The following is a 27,327-nucleotide window of genomic DNA, read 5'->3' as shown; positions in this document are numbered from 1 at the left end:
CTTTTGTTTCACTATTTATAAATTCTAAAATACTATACGCTGATAAAATCCTAGCTGACAACCTTAACTACTGGGTTTTTCTAGATTATTACTATAAAAATCCTAGGACTCTCCTATGCCTGTGGTTTCCAGCCCCTAGGCTGCAGATTGGTACTAGTCTGTGGCCTGTTAGGAAATGGACCACAAGCAGAGGTGAGCAGTGGGCAAGCCAGCAAAGCTTCATCTGTATTTACAGCTGCATAACCACCTGAGCTCCACCTCCTGTCAGATCAGCAGCAGCATTAGATTCTCATAGAAGAACAAACACTACTGTAAGCTGCCCGTGTGAGGGATCTAAGTTATGTGTTCCTTACAAGAATCTAATGCCTGAGGATTTGAGGTAGAGGTGAGGACATAAGCTACACACTTCAGGTGCCACTGTTTCCAATCACCTTCAGATAGGACTATCTAGTTGCAGGAAAACAAGCTCAAGGTTCCCACTGATTCTGTATTATGGTGAGTTGTACAATGATTTTATTATATATTATAAGGTAATAATAATAGAAATAAAGTACACAATAAATGTAATGCTTGTCAATCATCCTGAACCAGTCCTCACCCCTCCCATCCCCATTCATGGAAAAGTTATCTTCCATGAAACCAGTTTCTGGTACCAAAAAGATTGGACACTGCTGTCCTGTGCTTTTTTTTTTTTTTTTTTTAAGTTTAAAGTGATTTAAGAAGCATCGCTGTAAGCTAGGCACAGTGGCACATACCTATAATCCCAGCTACTTGGGAAGCTGAGGCAGGAGCATCACTTGAGTGCACGAGTTTGGGGCTATAACTTGCTATGTTTGTCTCTATAAAAAGCCACTGCACTAGAAGAAGAAGAAGTAAGAAGGCAGGAGGATAAGGAGAAAGAAGCTGGACAAAAACAAGAACAACTGCTATATTTTAGAGGTCTTCAAATTGCACCAAATATATAACTTTGATTTAATCAAATAGACTGCAAGTAATTAAATATTCCTTTCCTGTTTTATTTAATCCCTTGTAGCAGTTAATTACTATTTCTCATTCTCTCCCCTACCCCTATTCAACCACCACCAGAAAAGGCAGAAGTTAAATCCAATGCTGCTATATAATTCGTACCACAGATTTTGTTTTTAAACTGTCAGCTTTAACTAGGTCAGTTTTCTGCTCTAATGGGTGTTTTGGCAATGGGTTCTCCTATTGAGATACAGTGGCTACTCTGCCTGGTAAGCACATACTGCAATGAAAACCCACTTTGAGTAAGTCTTCCTTAGGTTATCTGATCTCTAGAAAAAAGTCACTTAGTCTTAACTGAATACTACCAGGAAGTTCTGACAGGAAAAAAAATAAAAATAAAAACAGAAATAAAGAAAATTCCAATTCAATTTTTCTTCTATATAATGAAGTCTAAAGATTTTAATGGCCCTCAATATCTAGCAATCTACAGAAATTGTGCTGAGAATTTGATGTGGTCAGCCAAATCCTAATCACAGAAACCGTAAGAAAGCAAAGGAAAAATAACAAAACACCTGATGTATTGTCTTTTATTAAGAATTCTAACAGAAGAAACCTTATCACTAAAACTAAAATTATGATGCTAGGCATGGTGGATCATGTCTGTAATCTAGGAGTTCGAGACTATCCTGGGCAACAGAGTGAGACACAATCTCTACAAAATATCTTAAAATGAGCTAAGTGTGGTGGTGCATGCCTATTGTCCCAGTTACTTGGGAGGCTCAGGCAGGAGGATAATTTGAGCCTAGGAGTTGAAGGCTGCTGCAGTGAGCTATGATCATGCCACTGTACTCCAGCCTGAGCGAGACTGAGACCCTGACTCCTAAAAAAATGGAAAAACCCAACTGGGTGCTGTGGTGAATGCCAGTAATCCCAGCGACTTCTGAGGCAGTGGGATGCTCACAGCCTGAGTCTGAGGTTACAGTGAGCTATGACGCTCACCCCTCGGGAGCTCAGGGTGGGACTCTGTCTCAACAACAACAAAATAAATAAATAAATAAAACCTCTTCCTTATAAGATATAATTTCCTTATGAGGAAATACTTTTTAAATTAAAAAAGTTAGAAGATCAGTTAAGACTTTTAATGATTATAGCAGAAAGCAAATACGGTAGAAATTTAGAATAAATTACTTATATAGAACAAAGTTACCTTAATTTTTTCTTTTTCCTGGAGACAAGGTCTTGCTCTGTTGCCCAGGCTACAGTGCAGTAGCATCATCAATAGCTCACTATAGGTTCTGATAAGAAGAGCCCAAAAGGAAAGTCCCAATAATGACATAACATCTTTGACACCCTATTAAGAACAACAGTTTGGTAGTCCTTGATAGAAACCAGTTCCCCTTTGGCCAGCTATAAAAAAAGACCAGCCTCTCAAAACAAACAAACAAACAAAGACTGGCCTCCCTCCCTAAGCCCTGCTAATATCCTTTTGATCTTAGCCCACTTGCACCCAAGTGTCAGAATAAACATTGTTGCCTTTGTTATTAAAAAAAAAAAAAAAATAGTTCACTGTAGGGTGCTAGCTCAGTGGGTAGGGCACCGGCCCCATATACGGAGGGTGGTGGGTTCAAACCCGGCCCCAGCCAAACGGCAACAACAACAACAAAAAACAGCTGGGTGCTGTGGTGGGCGTCTGTAGTCCCAGCTACTGGGGAGGCTGAGGCAAGAGAATCGCCTAAGCCCAAGAGCTGAAGGTTGCTATGAGCTGTGACACCACACACTCTACCAAGGGCGATAAAGTGAGACTCTACCTCTAAAAAAAAAAAAAAAGAAAGAAAAGAAAAGAAGAAAGAAAAAAATAGTTAACTGTAACCTCAAACTCTTGGTTTCAACTGATCTTCCTACCTCAGCCTCTGCAGGAGTTGGGACTAGAGGCACATACCACCATGCCTGGATAATTTTTCTATTTTTTGTAGAGACAGGGTCTCCCTATTACCCAGGCTGGTCTCAAAGCAATCTTCCTACCTCAGCCTCCCAAAGTGCTAGGATTACAGGTGTGAGCCACCATGTTGGTCCTGTAATTTCTATTAAAAATCAATTTTGTCTCTCCATTGTGGGTTTGAGAACTCAGTTTTACATTTTCAATCATTTGTAAATCAAATATTAAAAAATAAATTTTCCAAAAATGCTTCCCTTTTTTTCCCCTCATCTATTCATGGAGTATAAGTGCAATTTTATTACATTGATATAATAATACATAAAGTAGATGCATTATTCAGTGGTGAAGTTAGGGCCTTCGGTGCCTTCATCACTGAGGCAAAGCCCATTGTACCAAGCAAGCAACCTCCCATCATCCACCTGCCTCTCACTCATCCCCATCCTCAAGGTTCTATTGTCCATCATTCCACACTCTGCTCCCACGTGTACATATTACCAAGCTCTCACTTATAAGTGAGAGCATATGGTATTTGTCTTTCAGTGTCTGAATTGTTTCACTTAAGATACTGGCCTCTAGGCTTGGCACCTGTAGCTCAGCAGTTAGGGACACTGACCACATACACTAGGGCTGGCAGGTTCAAACCCGGCTGGGGCCTGCCAAACAACAATGACAACTACAAGAAAAAAAATAGCTGGGCATTGTAGCAAGCACCTATAGTCCCAGGTACTTGGGAGGCTGAGGCAAGAGAATCACTTAAGCCCAAGAGTTTGATGTTGCTGTGAGCTGTGATGCCACAGCACTCTACCAAGGACATAGTAAGACTCTGTCTCAAAATATATATATATATATATATACTGGCCTCTAGTTCCATCTATGTTGCTACAAAAGACATGATTTCATTCTTTTTCATGGATGAATAGTATTTAACTGGGTATATATACCAGATTTTAAAAGAAGAAACTTGACAGGTACACGTTCAACCAGCTTATTTTATATTATATAAGTTTATGTGTGGATATAATTAATATCTCCTATTAAGAACAATGGTTCAAAGGAAAGAAATGTTAAAACAACTATATAACTGGATTTGTTTCCCAGAAAAATAGAAAAATTTTGACAAATCCAAGAAGAAAATATAAATCTTGCAAGATCGTTAACTGATATGCTAATCTCTTAGAAATAAATTACATGAAAAAATAATGCATTGCAATCAACACCCACATTTTTATAAAGTATGATGACATTCATTTTATCACATTATCTCACTGTTAGAAACAAATTTATAGAAATATAGAAAATTCTGGATACACTATAAATCCTAGGAAAAGAAGAAATTCACTCATGTTCATCTTTACTTAAGAACAAAAATAAATGCATTGCTAGACTTTATTTTCTTAAAGGACTTTCTTTCAGCCAAAAAGCTAGCCATTCCCTTATTTGCTGCCAGATACTAAAAGTAGAAAAAAATCTATTTATTTATTTACTTATTTTTTTATTTTGAGACAGAGTCTCAGGCTTTTGCCCAGGTAGAATGCTGTGGCGTAATCATAGCTCATAGCAACCTTCAACTTGTAGGCTCAAACAATCCTCTTGCCTCAGGTTTTTCTATTTTCAGTAGAGAAAAAGGGGTCTCGCTTTTTGCTCAGCCTGGTCTCAAACTCATGTGCTCAAGTAACCTACCCACCTCAGCCTCCCAGAGTGCTAGGATTACAAGCATGAGCCACCATACCTGGCCAAAAAAAACCTAATTTAAATGTGTAAAAATTCTGTTATATAGGGCGGCGCCTGTGGCTCAGTGAGTAGGACGCCGGCCCCATATGCCGAGGGTGGCGGGTTCAAACCCAGCCCCGGCCAAACTGCAACAAAAAAAAAAAATAGCCGGGTGTTGTGGCGGGCGCCTGTAGTCCAGCTGCTTGGGAGGCTGAGGCAAGAGAATCGCGTAAGCCCAAGAGTTAGAGGTTGCTGTGAGCCGTGTGACGCCACGGCACTCTACCCGAGGGCAGTACAGTGAGACTCTGTCTCTACAAAAAAAAAAAAAAAATTCTGTTATATAGAAAAAATTCTCATCATTTTGACCAACCAATTAACAAGTTCCAAATCTTATTATACTGTGTGTGTGTGTGTATATATATCTATATGTTTTTTTTTGTAGAGACAGAGTCTCACTTTGTTGCCCTCAGTAGAGTGCTGTGGCATCACAGCAACCTCCAACTCCTGGGCTTAGGCGATTCTCTTACCTCAGCCTCCTGGGTAGCTGGGACTACAGGTGCCCACCACAATGCCCAGCTATTTTTTTGTTTTGCAGTTTTGGCCGGGGCCAGGTTTGAACCCACCAACCTTGGTATATGGAGCTGGTGCCCTACTCATTGAGCCACAGGCACCGCCCTATACTCTATTTTTTAATGTGTTTACTCTTTGACAAAATGATCACAAAGTCAGCTGAATATAGTAAAAATCTAAGATAGAAAGAGATCACTTTAAGACCAAGAAAACCACTACAAAATAGGAAAGGTTTTTTTTCATTAATGCATAAAGCACTTAAACATAATAGCTAATTTGCTACATGACCTATATACCTTCTACCCATTAGTTCAATTCTAACTCAGGTCCCAGAATTTAGTTTTAGTCTGCAAAGTCCCTATATGACTAGTAAACACACATGTGTGAACTCTGGAATCATTAGGGAGTAAGTAAGCTAACGATAAATAGTTCATTAAGAGAACAGCCTCAGGCTTGATGCCTGTGGCTCAAGCAGCTAAGGTGTCAGCCACTATACCTGGCTGGCAGGTTGGAATCCAGCCCAGGCCTGCCAAACAACACTGACAGCTACAACCAAAACATAGCCGGGCATTGTGGCGGGCACCTGTAGTCCCAGCTAGTCGGGAGGCAGAGGCAGGAAAATCACTTGAGCCCAGGAGTTGGAGGATGCTGTGAACTGTGATCCACAGCACTCTACCCAGGGCAACAGCTTGAGGCTCTGTCAAAAAAAAAAAAAAAAGAGAGAGAGAGAGAAAGAAAGAGAACAGCCTCAAATATATGCATTGGAAGGTCTCCAAAATGAACTCCATCCTTGAGAATAATCACTTTAAGAGAGTTCTCTACCTTCTTAAAGCTAACTAGCCACTGAACTAACAATATTTCTCTTCTCTAATATTCCATTTCTGCTTTTCTCTTCCTATACCCCAATATCATCTAGGAACACAACGTTATTCTAGCTATCTGCTACCATTTCTAGCATTTTCTCTTTCATTACCAATATTCTCCTATTTTTTCTCTCAGAATCCATTCTTCCTTTGTTGATTTTTAAAATCCTATAATTTTTCCTATTAACTTATTTGGGAGGGGAGAATTCAAAGGCATGTTTAAAAAAAAAAGATCACAATATCATGGCAAATACTAACAGGCCACTTTATATTGCGCATATTCTTTTGTTCTATAGTTCTCTTGCTCTGTTCCATATCTCCAATAAGGCTACTATATAGGGGATTGAATATTGGACTTGGCATCAGAAGATCTGTGCTAAAAACCTGATTGCCACTTTCAAACTATATGATATTGAATATGTCAAATAATGTCTCTGGCCTCTGATTTATACATACTACATACTTTTTCACTTTACAGGTAGACAAAAACTTAGTTAACTACTATTCCCATGTTCACAAAGAAATATACATGAAGAAAATGACTACACATGAAGAAAATAACTTCAGGCTGGGCACAGTGGCTCATGCTGTAATCTCAGTACTTTGAGAGGCCGAAGCAGGAGGATTCCATGCAGCCAGAGTTCAAGACCAGCCTGGGCAACGGAGCAAGACTCCATTTCTTATTTTTAATTAGCCAGGTATGGTGGAGTGTGCCTGTAGTTCCAGCTACTTGGAAGGCTGAACCAGAAGATTACTTAAGCCAGCAATTTGAGGTTATAGTGAGCTATGATCATGCCACTGTCCCCCAGGCAGGTAACAGTGCAAGACCCTGTTTAAATAAACAAATAAATAGAAAATGACTTTTAGCTTGTGTAATTAGTCACTGTTTAAAACGGGACCATAGGGCAGCGCCTGTGGCTCAGTAGGTAGGGCGCCGGCCCCATATACCGAGGGTGGCGGGTTCGAACCCGGTCCCGGCCAAACTGCAACCAAAAAATAGCCGGGCGTTGTGGCGGGCGCCTGTAGTCCCAGCTACTCGGGAGGCTGAGGCAAGAGAATTGCTTAAGCCCAGGAGTTGGAGGTTGCTGTGAGCTGTGTGAGGCCACGGCACTCTACCGAGGACCATAAAGTGAGACTCTATCTCTACAAAAAAAATTAAAAATAAAATGGGACCATAATGTATATCTCCTTGTTTCTACTGGCTTTCTTTCCTCTTCAGGGCATTATCTTAAACCACACTATCAAGCACATATGGGTTATGGATATCATCTTAACTCTATAGGTTTACGTGTCAAAAGACCACCAAAAATTTAACCTATATTTTATTTACTCATTTAACAAAACTGAAAAACAAAATGTATATACCAAAAAATCCCTACAACATAACACATGTTATGAAAATACAACACATAAAGAGCATTTTTTTAAAAGTGGGAGGTGAAGACAATGACAGAAGAAATATAAATTCATAATAGAAATCTGATCTAACCATTCTATTTCTAGGAGATATACTAAGGGTATATAACACAAGTACACAAAAGTGAATATAAAAGAATGTGTGATACAGTCCCATTTATAATAATAAAAATTATAACTTTAAATATCAAAACGTGAGGACTAGTTTGATAGATGATGATACATCTAAACCATGGCATACAATGTAGCTTTTACAATTATGAAGTGCTAAGACAAGCTCCTCCTTCAAGAGAATATTAGAATATAGGAAAAGAGGGCAAATGTAGTTTGGAAATACATTCCAAAGTTATCATTGCTTTGATTTGCTCTTAGAAACAGTAATTAATTTATCTTAAAATTTTATGAAGCATGAAAGTAAAATGAGATTTTTATGTTTATCAAAGGAATTTTTAATGCCATCTACTCAAACATCAAAGGTCCAATCCTTCTTTGAAGTTTTCCTCTAAAGTAAAGTCAGATGCTCCCTCCACTCTTTCCCAAATCACTTTTTAGATATCTTTGTTATAGGAGTCATTATCCTACTGTCTATCTTCTTTTTAAAACTGAGTTTCTTAAGGACAAAAATTAGGACTTAAGTTTTTGTACTCTTGATACTTAATACAAGTTCCAGCAGCACATAGAAAGAAGGTCCTCTCAATATAATACTTATTGAATATATACATTCAAACTACTTTTCTGCTTACTAGAACACCTGCCAGGGGCAACTTTTTAAATCTCTCTCAGTCGTGGTTTTCTTCTAAACAACAATGGGGATACAAAATCATGACCTATTTCGTATGATTTTGTGAGGAATTAAACCAACATGTAAAAACATATTTAGTCAGACTGGCATATAAATGGGATTCAAAAATCTTACTTTGCTTTCATTTTTTTCTGATGACAGTGCATCATTAAAAGAAAAAAACAAATTATTTTTTAATTGGAGAAACACATCTCCCTAAAGAGAACTAAAATACTTCAAATTAACTGTTTTGACAATAATCTTGCAGAAATTTTTTTTTTTTTTTTTTTTGAGATAGGGGTCTCACTATGTTGCCCCAGGCTGGTACCAAACTCCTACACTCAAGCAGGCCTTCCCTCTTAGCCTGAGTAGCTGAGATTACAGGTGTGCACCATGGTATCTGCCTTAATTTCTTTTTTTTTGTTTTTTGAGACAGAGTCTCACTGCGCTGGGTAGAGTGTTATGACATTATAGCTCACAGCAACCTCAAACTCTTGGACTCAAACAATCCTCCTGCCTCAGCCTCCCAAGTAGCCGGGACTAGCTTCCACAACACTCAGCTAGTTTTTCTGTTTTTATTAAGATGGGGTCTCGCTCTTGCTCAGGCTGGTCTTGAACTCCTGAGCTCCGGCAATCTACTTGTCTTGGCTTCCCAGATTGCTAGGATTACAAGCATGAGCCACCTCATATGACCTGGCTTAATTTTTTTAAAAAAAATCTCTGCTTGTCAGGGCAGGTAATAAAACCATGAGTAACTGCAATGGTGAAGATTCCTTTCCTCTTCTTATGTCAGCCAGCTTAGCATCCATGATCTAGGTCAGTGGTTCTACATAAAAACTACCTGGAGGGCTTGTTAATGCAGATTGCAGGGCCTCATCCCCAAGGTTTCTAACATAATAAGTCTGGGATGAAGTTCCAGTATTTGCATTATTAACAAATTCCTAGATGTGCACACTTTGAAAACCATTTATAGTGCTCGCTTCAGCAGCACATATACTAAAATCAGAATGATACAGAGAAGATTAGCATGGCCCTTGCGCAAGAAAGACACACAAATTCATGAAGTGTTCCATATTAAAAAAAAACTGACAAAAAAATCAGACAAAAGCTTGATAACTAGGATCTATAGAGAACTCAAATTAATCCACATGAAAAAAGCCAACAATCCCATATATCAATGGGCAAGAGACATGAATAGAACCTTCTCTAAAGAAGACAAACAAATGGCTAACAAACATGAAAAAATGTTCATCATCCCTATCTATTAGAGAAATGCAAATCAAAACTACCCTGAGACACCGTCTAACCCCAGTGAGAATGGCCCACATCCCAAAATCTCAAAACTGCAGATGCTGGTGTAGATGTGGAGAGAAGGGAACACTTTTACACTGCTGGTGGGACTGCAAACTAATACAACCTTTTTGGAACAAAGTATGGAGAACCCTCAAAGAACTCAAGCTACACCTCCCATTTGATCCTGCAATCCCATTACTGGGCATCTACCCAGAAGGAAAAAAATCCTTTTATCATAAGGACACTTGCACTAGACTGTTTATTGCAGCTCAATTTACAATCGCCAAAATGTGGAAACAGCCTAAATGCCTACCAACCCAGGAATGGATTAACAAGCTGTGATATATGTACACCATGGAATACTATTCAGCCATTTAAAAAAATTGAGACTTTACATCCTTTGTATTAATTTGGATGGAAGTGAAAGACATTATTCTTAGTAAAGCATCACAAGAATGGAGAAGCATGAATCCTATGTACTCAATTTTGATATGAGGACAATTAATGACAATTAAGGTCACGGTGGGGGTGGAGGAAGGGGAAAGCAGAGAGAGAAGGAAGGAGGGAGGGTGGAGAAAGGAAGAGCAGAGAGAAGGAAGGAGGGAGGGAGTGGGGCCTTGGTGTGTGCCACAACTTTTGGGGGCAAGACATGATTGCAAGAGGGACTTTGCCTAACAAATGTAATCAGTGTAATCTGGTTTATTGTACCCTCAATGAATCCCCAACAATAACAAAAAAAAAATTTATATTGGCTATTCAGCAATCAAGTAGTAACAAAATGGGAAGAGGGTGAGAGGGGTTGGTGCAGTTTTTTGTAATCTAATGTCCTAAGAGATTAAAGGGGTACTATTGCCAAGAGGAGAATGCCAAGGTTCTACCCAAGAATTATACTTTATTACAAAATAATCCTGGAAGCATGTTGTAGCTTTGTTTACCAAGTCTATTGAGGAACTACTCCTACCTTATTCTGTGTATATATGAACACTAGGTACAGAAAACATTAACTAAATGACCCAACTAAGTCCAAAGTCTTCCCTAGGAATTTTTCCCAACACTATGGGGAAATACTACCTTGCTTCCTGTAGGATAGTAACTATAAAACCAATGTGAATAGCTTACAGCCATCTTCCCTGACTTCATGCAGAAAGCCACTAATCCTAGGAGAAGGCCAAGAGGCAAAGAAAAACAGAGCTGAGAAATAAGAGATCAAAGTGAGAGCCCTTGAAAGTCATTTGAGCTCCTTATGCTAAATCAAATGACTAACTGGATTATCCAATCATGTGAGCCATCTTTTGCCCTCTTTAACTAGATTTCTGTCCCCTGCAACTCTAAGAGTCCTAACTAAAACAGTGGAGAGCAGAATGGGTAGAAAAGATGAGAAGGCTCTAATACAGTGCTTCTCAACCTGTGGGTCGGACCCCTTTGTAATAATGAAAATACATCCTGCATATCAGATATTTACATTACGATTCATAACTAGCAAAATTACAGTTACGAAGTAGCAACGAAAATAATTTTATGGGTGGGGTCACCACAACATGAGGAACTGTAATAAAGGGTCATGGCATTAGGAGGCATTTAGGAAGGTTGAGAACCCACTGCCATTTGTCCATGACAATACTTGAAAGAGAAATAGCAAATTTTTAGATAAGATGACAGTTTGGCTGTAGCCTGCAGTGTGAAAGAAGCTACCATATATGGGGGTTTCTTGGAAATTGACTTTATGGATAGAATTGTGACTGAAGCCTTTTTCATAAGCTTACAAGTAAGTTTCAGTGGCTACTTTGGTAAATAGATAATATCTAACCTGATTTAACACTATTAGCTGTAGTTCACAATGAGCACAATCTCTAAGTCTAGCCACAGTGTTACCTAATTATTTGTACTATATAATACAAGTGTCATGCAATTTACTCCTCCACTCACTGATTAAATCTCTATTACAGGCTTGGCACCCATAGCTCAGTGGTTAGGGCGCCAGTCACATACATCAAGGCTGATGGGTTCAAACCTGGCCCAGGCCTGCTAAACAACAACTGCAACAAAAAAATAGCCAGGTGTTGTGGCAGGTGCTTGTAGTCCCAGCTACTTGGGAGGCTGAGGCAAGAGAATCACTCTAGCCCAAGAGTTTGAGGTTGCTGTGAGCTGTGACGGCACAGCACTTTACTGAGGGCAACACAGTGCGACTCTGTCTAAAAAATAAAAAAATAAATCTGTCTTATATAAGGTGTGTGTGGGGGGTGTTGACGAAGTTCCAAAACTGTAGGTAAAATTTAAAAGATCTGCATTTCTCTGGGAAGAGGAGTCACTGCTAATGTCTAATTCTGAAAGAAAACCCAAAAAAGGTGTAAGGAGAGACCTATGCAGAACACTTACATTAAGATGAGAAGCTGAGAACTTGAAAGGAATCTTTGAATTATTAAGTGCCTATGTAAACTGTGCTATATACATTACATATCATATTGTATTTAATCTTGCTAATAATCTAAGATAGTTACCAACAGCCAAATTTTGCCAATAAGAGAACTAAGGCACAGAGAAATTGGGTGACTTGACTAAGGGTAGGCAGTTATTCAACCTACCACGATGTAGTGGAAGGTCAGATGAGACATAAAAAAATAAAGTAAGGCTGGGCGTGGTGGCTCATGCTGTAATGGCAACACTTTGAGAGGCCAAGGGAAGAGGATTGCTTGACCTCTGGAGTTTGAGACCAGCTAGAAACAACTAAAACAAACAAAAAAACAGGAGAAATTGCTGGGTAAGGTGTAGAGCATCCACAGTCCTGGCTACTCAAGAGGCTAAGGCAAGAGGATCATTTGACCCAGTGAGTCCAAAGCTGTAGTAAGCTATGATCACATGACTGGACCCCATCCTAGGCAACAGAGCAAGACCCTACCTCAATAAATAAATAAATAAATAAATAACAATAATGCTGGGTGCCGTGACTCAGACCTGTGATCCTAGCACTCTGGGAGGCCAAGGCAGGTAGATCGCTTGAGCTCACAAGTTTGAGACCAGCCTGAGCATGAGGGACACCCTGTCTCTACTAAAAATGAAAAAAAACTGAGGCAAGTGGAATGTTTGAGCCTAAGAGTTTGAAGTTGCTGTGACCTATGATGCCATTGTACTCTACCCAGGGCAACAAAGTGAGACTCTGTCTCAAAAAATAAAAAACAAGATTATCATTTCTACTGTAATGTTCACCCTTTCTTTCAGAGTAATAACTCTAAAAATTAATTATTCAGGTAAAGAACATAACCTTTGGAGATAGCAATAAGAACAAAACTATGGAATGCTTAATTAAATGATTTCTAAGGCTATATATAAACCTGGAACCTTGGCAATTTGGCAGACTCTACTAAAGCCATCAAAAAGTCCAAAGCACTCATTCTAGTAAAAAAGTTAATAAAGGTTAAAATAAGGGCCAGTTTTAGTGTTTGCAATTGCACTTTAATCTTAAAAAGTGTATAATAAGGGGGGCGGGGGGAGGGCGGAGACAAGATGGCTGACTGAAGCCAGCTTTCCACAGAGGCTCCCGTCCAGAAGGAGAGTTAAAGGACAGAAATTTAGCAAGTAACCTGGTGGATTAGAGCTGCACCAAGAGAGAAGGTTGAAGAACGCACATCAACCCCACTGAGGCGAGCTGCGACCCCAAGGATACAAACAAAAGGTACAAAATCCATCACCAAGCCGACGGGAGTCCCCTCCCCCATGAGAACAGCTCGGAGTGTCCCACAAACAAACAAGCAGAGTTCAAAGGTCCTCCCACTACACTCCACGGGAGAGACCCTCTAAAAACTGGACCTACCTCTCCTACTAGGGTGCCAAGGTGTTCTCTTGCCAGGCATAAAACTGTATATATTCTCTACCTGCAATGCTGAGCTCCCAGCACTCCCCTCCACTCTCACTCTAAGGTCTGGAGGCCTGTCCCTCAGGAGTCCAGATTCTTGGGTGATTTCTCAAGGGGTGTGGACAGGGCCTAAACTGCAGCTGGTCAGTGCCGACTCTGGGGCATGGGAGTGAGGAGAGGACGGTCGGCTGAGAGGGAACCACACAGGAGCGGCGGTGCACCAAAGCGCAGAGCAGCAGCCATCTTTTAGCAACAATAGGGCTCACTCCCGGATATTCTGAAGCCATACCCCCTGTCTCCCTGGGCAAACAGAGGAGGCCAGGCATCTACTCAGGTGACAACCACCTTGGAACAGATCTGGGATGGAAACGCAGGCCCCGTGAGTAAGGATCTGCCTGAGACAGTACTGGCCTGAGTGGAGCACGGGGACTAGAAACGCACGCACAGAGCCGGGAAGTTCCCAGGGCGGGGCTGACCAAGAGGACCACTTTACTGAGCCTAAGACGCACTCAGCCCTCAGGGGATCATCGGCCTATAGACAAAGGAAGACAGGAGGCTAGAACTGACAGGTAACCGAATACAAACCTGCAGTAGCATAGACAGGGCCTGAGGCACAGGCTCTGGGAACTCAAAACAGCTTCCCTTCTGCAGGGGAATTTAGCAGGGACAGAAACAAATTCCCGCAAAGTTGTTCTGTTCTGTTAGTAACATCAATCAGGGGCGGGGCTGGAACTGAGTGAACACCCCCCAGCCTCCATCAAGCACCTGAGGTTGTCAGGCTGCACCTCCCCCTGCTAGATAGAGTCAGAGTGCAGCGGCCTGGCAGAGCAGAAATAGATTTCCTTGTGATTCAGGCAGATGCAAACCCCTGGAGTATCTGTTCACTACAGGCAACTGGGTCGAAGCCCTGCTGACTATCAGTGACTGGGTGTGACAGAGGTGCAAGGTGGGGAAGGAGGCATCAACCTTCCCAGACTGATCTATTTGCTGAGTGGGTCCTCCTGACTCCACGGAGCACTGGAGCAAGCCATATCAGAGTAGTCACCAGACCCCTGAGATCCAGTTGCCAGAGACCTTTTAAACTCTCCCACCTGAGACAGGTGCTGACTGAGACAATTGATTTGGACCTTCTGAACTGAGCCAATCGCCCGAGTACTATTCAGGTAGTGCCTTGGGTGTGTGGTTGTAGGAAGGTTTGATTTTCCTTTTCCAATTGTTGCCTGTGGGGGGTGGGGTGACTTAATTGCTGGTATTTCTCCATAGCTGAGACTTCAACTCAGAGTAACTGTTTCACTAGGGTCGAACAGAGACCAGCTGAAAATAAGACAGAACCACTTAGCCTCACCACACCAAACAGGTCCCCAGTTTCTCAGGCGATAGCACTGTACGGGTCCTCGACAAAGCGCCAGGGGAAAAATCAAATGGTGTAAAACAATCACCACAAAGCCTGGCTATTTTTTTTATTTTTTGGTTGTAGTTGTCATTATTGTTTGGCAGTCCCAGGCTGGATTCAAACCCACCATCTCTGGTGTATGTGGCTGGCGCCCTAGCAGCTGAGCTATAAGCGCCAAGCCGAACAGTCTTACTTTTACAATAAAAAGGTATTAAAATTTTAAAAAGCAAAATGAAGTTAACAATTTATTTACAGATACCCTGTTTCCCTTATTTTAAGGTGTGCTCCCAAAGATGTGCTAGGTCTTATTTTCAGGGGACGTCTTATCTTTCCTGTAAGTAGGTCTTATTTTCGGAGGATGTCTTATTTTCGGGGAAACGGGGTAGTTTAGCAGTCCTTCTAAAGAGGACGCTGATAGTTTAACATAAGATTAAGTCCACTCTTTCACCATCCTTCTATGCCAATGGTTCTCAATCTGCCTAATGCCAAGGCCCTTTAATACAGTTCCTGTGTGTTGCAACCCACAGTTTGAGAACTGCTGTTCTATACTAACCTGGCCTTGTCAAAGTGGAAAAAAAAGGAAGATATCAAGTCCAACTGAGAAATCTTTGAACACTAGGCCTAAGGGGTGTTTTATATTATTTTATAAAAAGATATTAGGGCTAGATGTCTTTTTTTTTTTTTTATTGTTGGGGATTTATTGAGGGTACAATAAGCCAGGTTACACTGATTGCAATTGTTAGGTAAAGTCCCTCTTGCAATCATGTCTTGCCCCCATAAAGTGTGACACACACCAAGGCCCCACCCCCCTCCCTCCTTCCCTCTTTCTGCTTGCCCCCCATAACCTTAATTGTCATTAATGGCTAGATGTCTTTTTATAAAATGAAGCAGTAGCAGCTGCCCTAGAATCTGAGTGGAAACTAGCCTAAGAGAACCTGCATCTTGCTATAAATAGATAAATAAGATCAACTAGTGGTGAGTATTTAAGAAAACTGGAACCCTAATACACTGTTAGGAGCATAAACTGGTAAGTCATTCAGGAAAACAGTCTGACAATATTTAATGCAATTAAGTGCATGTATGGATCAAGTCAGCAATTTCCTTCCTCAATATATACCACAGAGAAACCTTTGCACAAGTCAACAGAGGATATACATATAAGAATATTTGTGGGGCGGCACCTGTGGCTCAAAGGAGTGGGCTGTTGACCCCATATACCGGAGGTGGTGGGTTCAAACCCAGCCCTGGCCAAAAACTGCAAAAAAAAAAAAAAAAAAAAAAAAGAATATTTATGAACATTCTTATAAGTATACCTAAATATTGATTATTAGAAAAATGCATAAGATGTGGACATGTATAAACAATGGAACGTTATACAACAATCCGTTGTAAACTAGATACCCAAATACAGTATGTTTAAATCTTGGACAGTATTGATCAAAAAAGAATAAGTAGGCTGGGCAAGGTGGCTTATGCCTGTAATCCTAGCACTCTGGGAGGCTGAGGAGGATGGATTGCCTGAGCTCACAGGTTCAACACCAGCCTGAGCAAGAGCGAGATCCCATCTCTAAAAATAGCCGGGCATTGTGGTGGGCGCCTGAAGTCCCAGATACTCAGGAAGCTAAGACAAGAGAATGACTTGAGTCCAAGAATTTGAGGTTGCTGTGAGCTGTGACGGCACAGCACTCTACCAAGGGCAACAAAGTAAGACTCTGTCTCAAAACAAAACAAACAAACAAAAAAATAAGTGAAATTCAGAGCACAATGCTATTATACAGATTAATAACACACATACACAAAACAATATGAATATATTTCAATAATAGATACATACCTATATTAAACATATTAAATACAGTTTGCCTTATGCATTCACCCAATCTTGCATTAAAAATATTACAGGTAAAAAAAAATACCTTGCTTCTGTACTGAACATGCACAGACCTTTTTTCTTGACATTATTCCCTGACCAATACAGTATAACAATTATTTACATTGTACTGAGTATTATAAGTAACCTAGAAATGATTTTATTTCATTTTATTTTATTTGTTGTTGTTGTTAAGCAGGCCAGGTTCAAACCTGCTACCCCTGGTGTATAAGGCCAGAGCTCTAATCACTTACCTCCAAGCACCCAGCCCCTACAGATGATTTTTAAAATATGGGAGGATATGTGTAGGTTATATGCAAACAGCACACCACTTTATATCAGGGCCTTGAGCATCTGAGAATTTTGGTATCTACAGGATATTCTAGGAGTTCCTGGAATGAATTCCCTAGAGATACAAAGGGAAGACTGTATATTAAAATGTACTAGATTGGGGATATATGGGAGAGAAGAAAAATTAATAATAGGGCAATGGCAGAAAAACCTAAACACGGATGTTTACAGCAGCTAAATTCAGAAAGCAATCAAGATGCCCTTCAGTAGGTGAATAAACTGTGCTACATCCAGACAATGAATTATTTGAAGTTTAAAATAAATGAGCTATCAAATCATGAAAAGACATGAAGGACTTTTAAATGCATGTTACTAAGTGAAAGAAGCCAATTTTGAAAAGGCTACATACTGTATGATTCCAGCTATACAACATTTTGGAAAAGGCAAAACTATGGAGATGGTAAAGGGATCAATGGTAGCCAGGGGTTAGGAGAGAAGGATAAACAGGCAGAGCACAGAGGATTTTTAGGTAGTTAAACTACTCTGCATGATACAATGATGCAGGTCATTATACATTTGTCAAAATCAACTGAATGTACAACATCAAGAGTGAACCCTTGGCTTGGTGACTGTAGCTCAGCAGCTAGAGCGCCAGCCATATACCCCAGAGCTGGCAGTTCTAAACCCAGCCCGGGTCTGCCAAACAATGACGACTACAACCAAAAAACAGCCAGGCCTTGTGGCGGGCGCCTATAGTCCCAGCCAGCTACTTGGGAGGCTGAAGCAAGAGAATCGCTTAAGCCCAAGAGTTTGAGGTTGCTGTGAGCTGTGACGCCATGGCACTCTACCAAAGGTGACATAGTGAGACTCTCTCAAAAAAAAGAGTGAACCCTAATGTGAACTATGGACTTTGGGTGATAATGATGTGTCAATGTAGGTTCATCAATTTGTAACAAACATACCTGTGATGTTATGCAATACACATTTATTTGGACTTCTCCTTTCCTGACACACACAGAGGTAAGAGTGCCTTTTATATACTAATAAGATAACTGGTGGCTGGAGATACTTAAGATAGCTTCAGAGTAGGGGCTTAGTCAAGACTAAGGCATGATTGGAGGGTTGGGACTTTCATCCCCAGGGAGGAGAGAGGAGCTAAGGGTTAGCTGACTTCCAACGGCCAAAGATTTAATCAATCATGCCTATGTAATGAGGCTTCTATAAAAAAAAAACAAAAGGACAGGATTGGAAAAGCGTCCAGATAGATGAACACATAGAGGTTCCTAGAAGGTAGTGCACCTAGAGAAAGCATGGAAGCTCCATGCCCCTTCCCATATGCCATGCCCTATGCATTTCTGCCATCTGGCTGTTCATTTGTATCTTTTGTAATATCCTTTATAATAAACTGGTAAATATAAGTGAAGTGTCTCTCTTAGTTCTGTGAGCCACTCCAACAAATTAATTGAACCCACGGAGGGAGTCGTGGGAACCCTGGTTTGTAGCTGGTGAGTCAGAAGAACAGGCCACAATCTAGGGCTTGCAACTGGCATCTGAAGTGAGGGACAGCTTCTCAACTTGTGGAGTCTGATGCTATCTCCAGGTAAACAGTGTCAAAATTGAGTTAAATTAAAGAATACCCAGTTGGTATCTCCTGAATTGAAGGTTGCTGGTGCTGAAAAATCCTCACACATTTTGGTGACCCCAGGTGCTGTGTTGTATTCAGTTTGTATTGGTTTGGTTTTTCTCGTATCTCTTGTAATAACATTCTGGTAGGGAATGCTGATAGTGGGAGAAGGCTGTGGGTTTCTGGGAGTATTGGTTATATGGAAATTCTCTGTACTTTCTGCTCAATTTTGTTATGAACATAAAACTGCTCAAAAAAATTAAAGTCTTACAAAAAACAAGGAGGAATGGTACACATGTGCCAATAATGATTAAGGAGCTATAAAAAGAAAAAAAAGAAGTACACATCTGGAAAGTTAGTACCCTGCTTCCCCGAAAATAAGACCTAGCATATCTTTGGGAGCACACCTTAAAATAAGACACTGTCTTATTTTTGAGGAAACAGGGTAGTAAAAGCACTAGAGGACATCCTTTATGTACAATGGAAACCATTAATAAAATATCTGAAATTTAAAATTTTAAAATCATAGGCTGAGTGCAGTGGTTCACACCTATAATCCCAGTACACTGGGAGGCTGAGGCGGGTTGATTGTTTGGGCTCAGGAGTCCCAGACCAACCTGAGCAAAAGCGAGATGCTGTCTCTAAACAAAACAGCCCAACATTGTGGTGGGTGCCTGTATTCCCAGGTACCTGAGAGGCTGAGGCAAGAGGATCACTTAAGCCCAAGAGTTTGAGGTTGCTGTGAGCTACAATGCCACAGCACTCTACCCAAGGTAACAGAATGAGACTCTGTCTCAAAAAAAAAAAAAAATTTAATAATCATGATAGAAAGCTAGGTGGGGTGTCTCATGCCCATAATCCTAGCATTCTGGGAGGTGGATACAGGTAGATTGCTTGAGCACACAAATTCAAGTTTAGCCTGAGCAAGAACAAGAACTCATTTTTAAAAAGGATCACTTGAACCCAAGAGTTTGACGCTGCTGTGAGCTATGATGTCACAGCACTCTACCAAGGGCAACAAAGTGAGATTGTATCAAAAAGAAAAAAAAAAGATAAGAAAATCATGATGGAAGGAGACCTCATAATTCAAATCTCGAGTCCAGTTTCTGCAGCTATTTTTTTTTTTTTTAATTGAGACAGAGCCTCACTTTGTCACCCTTGGTAGAGTACTGCAGCATCATAGCTTAAAACAACCTCTTGGGCTCAAATGATCCTCCTGCCTCAGCCTCCCTCGTAGCTGGGACTACAGGTGCCCACCACAATGCCCGGCTAGTTTTTTAGAGACGAGGTCTCACTCTGGCTCAGGCTGGTCTTGAGTTCAGGCAATCCACTCACCTCAGCCTCCCAGAGTGCAAAGATTACAGGTGCCAGCCACCTCAGCCAGCCTTTATTTTTATTGAATTCATGAAAAATTTCATTACTTATCAACAATATCCTCTCATCACAAATAAATTTCTAGAGTGAATTCAATAATTGATTACCTGTTATATAGATGCCAAAATACAGAAATAAGAACTTAAAATAGCAGAACATGCCTTTCACCAAGACCATAAAGTACTGCACTATACCTATACAATCTCTAACCCTTTTAACAACCTTGAGAGATAAACACTACATTAATAAACTATCTCAGAGAAAAACTGATTTGCCTAAGACCACACACCAAGTGTGTAGTGGAACTAGGAATCAAATCAAATCTGTCTACTGTGAAGCCTACATACTCTTCCATCCCACTACAATGTCCACCTACCAATTACAATGATAATATCTTCCACGGTAGCACCTCCAATATAACAGGCACTGTATTAGGTATGTCACATAAAGTATTTCCTTCACACTTCACAATCACCCTAAAAGTCATATATTATTAACCCCATATGGCAGATGAGGAAATTGAGGCTTGTAAGTTCAGTAACTTGCCTAAGATCCCAAAATTCAAGCCAAGTTTTACCTTGTATTATCAAAAAGCTTATATTCACAACTAAATTTAAAATTGTTTGGCAGGGCACAGTGATTCATGCCTATAATCCTAGCACTTTGGAAAACTGAGGCAGGTGGATTACTTGAGCTCAAGAGTTCGAGACCAGTCTGAGCCAGAGTGAGACCCCATCTCTAAAAAGACAGCCAGGTGTTGTGGCAGGTGCCTGTAGTCCCAGCTACATGGGAGGCTGAGGCAAAAGGATGGCTTGAATCTAGGACTTTGAGGTTGCTGTGAGGTATGAAGCTAAGGCACCCTAGCCTGGGGCAACAGAGTGAGACTATCTCAAAAAATAAATAAATAAAAATTTTTTTTGCTATTTTTCATCCTTTTATTCTCCACAATATCCAGTAAAATGTTGTTACATAATTTATAAAGCACCTATGTGCTAAACATTATACTGAAGTAAAATGAACATAAGTTTTAAGTTAAATGAATGCAATCATATGTTGTAACAGATGGTATTAACTAATTAAAAAGCCATTCCCAAATCCCTCCTTCCTCCTTTATAGAGGCTGAAAGATTAAAACACCTAGCGGTGACCATATGACTCAATTTGGTCCCTAAGACATTATTAGTGACTTACTGGAAGCACTTCTAAGAAAGCTTTTGCTTGGCATGGTCCTTTTGCCGTCTCTCTTGAGACCATAAAGACCATGTATATGGGTGGGCATAGTGGCTCACACCTATAATCCTAGCACTTTAGGAGGCTAAGGTGGGTGGATAGCTTGAGCCCAGGAGTTCAAGATCAGCCTGAGCAAGAGCGAGAGCCTGTCTCTACTAAAAATAGGAAAACTAGCCAGGCATTGTGGTGAATGTCTGCAGTCCCAGCTACTTGGGAGGCTCAGGCAAGAGGATATCTAGAGCCCAAGAGTTTGAGGTTGCTATGAACTATGATGATGCCATGGCACTCTATCCATGGAGACAGAGTGAGACTCTGCCTTAAAAAAAAAAAAAAAAAAGCCCACGCACATTACAAAGATACAGGCCCTAGCAATGTTGAGCCACTGGAGCAAAATGAGCAACTATCTATTTCCAGATTCATTTAAGAAAGAAAAACAAATATCTCTGGCTCAAGCAGCTAAGGCTCCAGTCACATACACCTGAGCTGGTGGGTTCGAATCCAGCCAAGTCTGCCAAACAACAATAACAGCTGCAACCAAAAAATAGCCGGGCATTGTGGCAGGCGCCTATAGTCCCAGCTACTTGGAAGGTGGAGGCAGGAGAATCACTTGAGCCCAGGAATTGGAGGTTGCTGTGAGCTATGATGTCACAGCACTCTACCCAGGGCAACAGCTTGAGGCTCTGTCTCAAAAAAAAAAAAAAAAATCTCTTTGTCTAAGCCTTGTGGTCAGGTTTTCAATTGCTTACAGCTTGATGCAACCATTATACATCACCATATCAGAAATTCTACCACAATTTTAGCTGCAAGTAATTCCCTGACTAATAATCAAAAACAAAGTCATGGCTCAGCGCCCATAGCACAGTGGTTACAGCGCCAGCCACATACACCGAGGCTGGTGGGTTTGAATACCAGCCCAGGCCAGCTAAACAACAATGATAACTGCAACAAAAAATAGCTGGGTTTGTGGTGGACACCTATAGTCCCAACTACCTGGGAGGCTGAGGCAAGAGAATCGCTTAAGCCCAAGAGTTTGAGGTTGCTGTGAGTTGTAACACAATAGCACTCTACTGAGGGTCGTAGTTAGAAAAAAAAAAAAAGTCAAATGCTAGTCCTGAATTAGCCTGACAAATTTACGGTCTCCTGATAAGTACTATTCTACTGAGTATCATCTATCTGCACAGAGAGCTGTGAAAAGACTGACAGGAAAAGGAGAGATAAGAATATAGAATTGAGGAAGCTCCCTGGCTCTAAATTGCACACATGGTAAGAGTTCAAACTTTCAAATTAATCACCAAGAGTATCTATCATGAGAAGGGGCACCTCCTTGAATAATACAAGCCTTCAAGAGATAATGTACTAGGCCAGGCACAGTGGCTCACGCCTACAATTCCAGCACTTAGGAGGCCAAGGCAGGTGGATTGCCTGAACTCACAGGTTTGAGACCAGCCTGAGCCAAAACGAGACCCTGTCTCTAAAAAATAGCTGGGCATGGGAGATGCCCGTGGCTCAGTGGGTATGGCGCTGGCCCCATAAACCAAGGGTGACGGGTTCGAACCTGGCCCTGGCAAAATTGCAACAAAAAAATAGCCAGGAGTTCTGGCGGGCACCTGTAGTCCCAGCTATTGTCGGGAGGCTGAGGCAAGAGAATCACCTAAGCCCAGGAGTTGGAGGTGGCTGTGAGTTATAATGCCACAGCACTCTACCAAGGGCAATAAAATGAGACTCTGTCTCTATTAAAAAAAAAAAAAAATAGGGCAGCACCTGTGGCTCGGTGAGTAGGGCGCCGGCCCCATATGCCGAGGGTGGAGGGTTCGGACCCAGCCCTGGCCAAACTGCAACCAAAAAAATAGCCGGGCGTTGTGGCGGGCGCCTGTAGTCCCAGCTACTCGGAAGGCTGAGGCAAGAGAATCGCTTAAGCCCAGGAGTTGGAGGTTGCTGTGAGCTGTGTGAGGCCACGGCACTCTACCGAGGGCCGTAAAGTGAGACTCTGTCTCTACAAAAAAAAAAAAAAAAAAAAAGAAATATTCCATAATAAAAAGTTGGCATTAATGTTAATTTCCTGGCTTTGGTAACTGGGTAAAGGGCAGAATTTTTTGTCCTCTTTTTTATTTTATTTTTTATTTATTTTTGCTTTCAATTTCAGCTTTCACTCCTCTTAGTTTGAAGTTTTTCTTTTTTTTTCTGTTCTTCCTTTAGCGATTCTCTTGCCCTTTGCCTCCCAAGTAGCTGGGATTATAGGCGCCTGCCACAACACCTGGCTTTTTTTTTTTTTTGGTAGAGACAGGGTTTCACTCTGGCTTACTCCTGCTCATACTGGTCTCAACAAGTTCAGGCAATCCACCCGCCTTGGCCTCCCATAGCGCTGGACTACAGGCATGAGCTACCACGTAATTTTTCATGAATCTAAAGTTATTTCAAAATAAAAAGTTAAAATCAAAATATTGTAAAAATTTTCAGTTGCCAAGATGCAACTTTATTTTCCTAAACCTAAACTGTAACACTGGTACAGAATGCATAAACAGTTATTTGAAGTTCTGAAACATAAATATCACAAATAGATCCAGGAAGAATACAAAAATTCCAAGTATCATAGGCAGGGCATGGTGGCCTATAGTCCCAGCACTCTGGTAGGCTGAGGCAGGTGGATTGCTTGAGCTCATGAGTTCGAGACTAGCCTGAGCAAAAGCAAAGACCCTGTCTCTACTAAAAATAGAAAAACTGAGGCAAGAAGATCACTTGAGCCCAACAGTTGGAGGCTGCTGTGAGCTATAAGGCCATGGCACTCTAACCAGGGTGATAGCCTGAGACTTTGTCTCAAAAAAAAAAAAAGAAGAAGAAGAAGAATTCCAAGTATCACTAAACCAGCTCTGAGCTTATCATTTTTCTCCCTTCATTATCCCCTAGCCTGAACTCAACACAACCAAAAACCGAAAAGTGAGCGCTATGGTGAAGAGAAACAAAATCCTCTAGCTCTGGCTCCAGGCCAGAAAAGGGAACACCACAAGCTAACTGAAAGTGGAGGAATTCAGGCGGCGCCTGTGGCTCAGTGAGTAGGAAGCTGGCCCCATATACCGAGGGTGGAGGGTGGAACCTGGCCCCGGTCAAACTGCAACAAAAAATAGCTGGGCGTTGTGGCAGGCGCCTGTAGTCTCAGTTACTTGAGAGGCTGAGGGAAGAGAATCACCTAGGCCCAAGAGCTGGAGGTTGCTGTGAGCTGTGATGCCACAGCACTCTACCAAGGGCAACAAGGTGAGACTCTGTCTCTTAAAAAAAAAAAAAAAAGAAAGAAAGAAAGAAAGAAAGTGGAGGAATTCTTTTGGGTACCTTTTCATTTTCCTTTCTCAACATACTCTCAAATCCCAGTCCCCAGGTCAATACCTGGCAGGGGAAATAGCAGCAGGAGAATCTGGGGATGGAAAGCCTCCAGGAGCAAAAGCTCGAAGGGAAGGGAATCAATCCTTCTTTTTCTTTCTTTCCCTTCTCTCTCTCTCTGGGCTCACCCTCAACCTGTGTAGGTATGGATTTGATACTAATTAGCATAATACAAACTTTGAAAATTGAGACAAATAGCCCTCCACTCAGATTCCAAACAGACCATTGGGTAGAATAATTGTGGGACAGATCTGAAAACCACTGCCAGTAGTCTGAAAATTGAATTTACATGAAACCACAACCTGCAGGTTAAAATAAAAATAGAACATTCTGGGAGGTGCCTGTGGCTCAAAGGAGTAGGGTGCCAGCACCATATACGGGAGGTGGCGGATTCAAACCTGCCCCTGGCCAAAAACTGCACACACACACACACAAAAAAAATAGAACATTCTCCATAGAATAAAGAGAAAACTCATGATCTTACTGTGTAATACTCAAAATGTCTAGGATACAAACCAAAATTACTTGGTATAAGAAGAACCACAAAAATCTTGACTTGTGGGAAAAGACCACACCAATGAAGACCTGGACACAGATGTTGGAATTATCTGACAAGTACTTTGAAGCAGCTACTGTCAAAATGTACAAATAAACACTCTTAAAATAAATATCAAAATGGAAATTATCAGCCAAAAAAAAGAAGACCAATTCTAAGCCAAATTTTAAACTAAAAATACAATAACTAAAATAAAGTTGCCCTTCAAGTTAAATTATTCCTTTGCTCCTTCACCTTCCCTTCCTATTTTAATGTTTTTAAAAAAAATATATATATATATGTCCAGTCTTAAAAAAATTAAAAAAGGAATGAAAAGAATTCAGAAACCATTCATACCACTAATAAACAAGGAGGTACCTACCAGCCTTCCTTATCTTTAACCAACCACTCTCTGTAGAATGACCTCTTTTTAGACTACTACCTAAACTTCAGGACATAGCTCAAATGCCAAAACCTATTCCATGAAATAAGTCAGAAAGAACATTTCTCACCTATGAATTCAAGAAGTACCATAATTAATACACTGTCTTTTTCCTATAATTAGTTATTTAATCATTAGTCATTTTTAAAAATTAGTCATTTTCTCCTAATGGATTCAAAATTCTTTAAGAGTGTGATATTTGGCTCCCATTTTTTATCTACCTCAATATTTTATACTAAGTTGATTAATAAAAATATGTTAAACTGAACTTTAAAAAAATCTTTAAAACTAAATACTATAAAGAATTAACTTAAGGCTTGGCGCCCGTAGCATAGTGGTTACAGCGCCAGCCACCCATACCAAGGCTGGTTTGAACCCAGCCTGGGCCAGCTAAACAACTGCAACAAAAAAATACCCAGCTACTTGGGAGGCTGAGGCAAGAAAATCACTTAAGCCTAAGAGTTTGAGGTTGCTGTGAGCTGTGAAGCCATAGCATTCTACCTAGGGTGACATAGTGAGACTCTGTCTCAAAAAAAAAAAAAAAAAAAAAAACTTAAAAGGCTGGGTGCATTGGCTCTGACCTGTAATCTCAATGCTTTGGGAGACGAGAGGACCACTGAGGCCAGTAGATCAAGAATATCCTGTGCATCACAGCAATGCTCTGTTTTTACTAAAAAAAAAAAGGGACAGTGCCTGTGGCTCAAAGGAGTAGGGCACCAGCACCATATGTCGGAGGTTGTAGGTTCCTACCCAGCCCTGGCCAAAAACTGCAAAAAAAAAATTAGCCAAGTATAGTAGTGCACATCTGTAATCCCAGCTATTCCAAAGGCTGAGGTAGAAGGACGGTTTCAGCCCAGGAGTTCAAGGTTACAATGATATTGTGAGCTATGATTTCATCACTGTAGTCCGGCCTGAGCAACACAGCAAGAACCCATCTCTTCAAGGAGAAAAAAAAAAAAAAAGAATTGAAGCAACATCAACATTTCAGTCACTTTCTGTGTTTATTAGTTTTGTTTATGAGTCAAAATTTACATAAATAATAAGAAATCTTTTTTTTTTTTTTTTGTAGAGACAGAGTCTCACTTTATTGCCCTTGGTAGAGTGCCGTGGCGTCACACAGCTCACAGCAACCTCCAACTCCTGGGCTTAGGTGATTCTCTTGCCTCAGCCTCCCGAGTAGCTGGGACTACAGGCGCCCGCCACAACGCCCGCCTATTTTTTTGTTGCAGTGTGGCCGGGGCCAGGTTTGAACCCGCCACCCTCGGCATATGGGGCCAGCGCCCTACCCACTGAGCCACAGACGCCGCCCCATAAGAAATCATTTTTCACAAAGAAAGAAAGAAACCTAAAAAGAAGATAATTTCTAAAAAAAAAAAAAAAAAAGAAGATAATTTCTTAGTCCTTTTTTCATATACAAAGCTTCCTTTAATACCCTGGGAGGCTAAAGCAAGTGGACTGCCTGAGCTCAGGTGTTTGAGAACAGTCTGCAACAAGAAGGAGACCCTGACTCTACTAAAAATAGAGAAACTAGCTGGATGCCTGTATTCCCAGCTACTCAGAAGTCTGAAGCAAGAGGATTGCTTGAGCCTGAGAGTTTGAATGCTGTGAGCACAGGACTCTACTTAGGTTAACAGAGTGAGACTTTGCCTCAATAAAAAAAAGTTGCTCGGCACCTGTGGCTCAGGCTGCTAAGACGCCAGCCACATACACCTGAGCTGGCGGGTTCAAATCCAGCCCGGGCCCACCAAACAACAATGATGGCTGCAACCAAAAAAATACCCGGGCACTGTGGTGGGTGCCTGTAGTCCCAGC

The 27,327-nt window shown here is 41.0% G+C and overlaps 1 protein-coding gene and 1 non-coding gene across 14 annotated transcripts in view; one reads left to right on the top strand and one right to left on the bottom strand.

Moving 5' to 3' along the window:
• Window positions 1–27,327, bottom strand: part of NUMB (NUMB endocytic adaptor protein) — a 231,516-nt gene that overhangs the window by 128,229 nt on the left and 75,960 nt on the right. The window lies entirely within an intron of this gene.
• Window positions 9,215–9,321, top strand: LOC128595062 (U6 spliceosomal RNA). The gene has a single exon (XR_008382751.1). It is a non-coding gene; the product is annotated as a U6 spliceosomal RNA (small nuclear RNA).

The sequence above is a fragment of the Nycticebus coucang genome, chromosome 9, assembly GCF_027406575.1.
Source record: "Nycticebus coucang isolate mNycCou1 chromosome 9, mNycCou1.pri, whole genome shotgun sequence".
NCBI classification, from domain to species: domain Eukaryota; kingdom Metazoa; phylum Chordata; class Mammalia; order Primates; family Lorisidae; genus Nycticebus; species Nycticebus coucang.
The sequence above is the reverse complement of the archived record's forward strand: the minus strand, read 5'-3'. Positions and strand labels throughout refer to the sequence as shown.